This window comes from Lucilia cuprina, chromosome 4 (assembly GCF_022045245.1).
Source record: "Lucilia cuprina isolate Lc7/37 chromosome 4, ASM2204524v1, whole genome shotgun sequence".
Classification (NCBI taxonomy): Eukaryota; Metazoa; Arthropoda; class Insecta; order Diptera; family Calliphoridae; genus Lucilia; species Lucilia cuprina.
Genome location: NC_060952.1, coordinates 87951765 through 87952707, shown reverse-complemented (window position 1 = coordinate 87952707; position 943 = coordinate 87951765).

The window sequence follows — 943 nt, the reverse complement described above, 5'->3', positions numbered from 1 at the left end:
TCTATAGTCTAGTCTATAGTCTAGTCTATAGTCTAGTCTATAGTCTAGTCTATAGTCTAGTCTATAGTCTAGTCTATAGTCTAGTCCACAGTCTAGTCTATAGTCTAGCCTATAGTCTGGTCTATAGTCTAATCTGTCTTAGACTAATTCGCAGATCATTTAATAAATATTGTTCTTGTTCATAATCTAGTAGCATATGTGTGTTACTCATATTGCTACCATTTAATAAATATATATTAATCATACGCCCTCAATTTATTAAACGCAACTTGTTCTTTTAAATTCTATTAAATACTACTTTCATTGATTGATTTGTTGACCCTATTGAAAGTCTAAACAATATAACGTATACTTTATTTCCAATAACATTAATAATCAAATTCAAAACTTCAATTTCACTTCGCCGCCCAACCTACCACATTCAATATAAATGTTTACTGCATTTAATGTCATCTTATAAATGTAATAATGATCATTATGTAGTGATTGAAATTCCTTAATTGCAATGCAGTGTAACATTGTTATACCGAAGAAACTTGAATCTTCTAAGCTAAGACAAACCATATTATATGTACAAAAATATCAAAATGAAATATTACATTATGCAGAAGAGTTATGTAAGAAGTTGCTCGTATAGATGCATATGAATATTAGAGTTGTTGCAGTATAATTTTTTACCATGCAGATAATATTTTACAAACTTTTTCACATATCCATGTGTCTGCTTGTCGGTCTATTGAAAGCAAAAAATGTATATTTTATGAATACTTTCCACTGATATATACTATTGATAAAAATTATTCGGTGATTAAGCTGGTCAATATCAATCCAGCTGAAAATTTTTACTAGACAATATTTGAGAAACAACCATATAAAAATATCACCCTAATATTTATGCTGCATATAACAAGAATATCGTTTTTGATTAGAATTTTGAAGCATA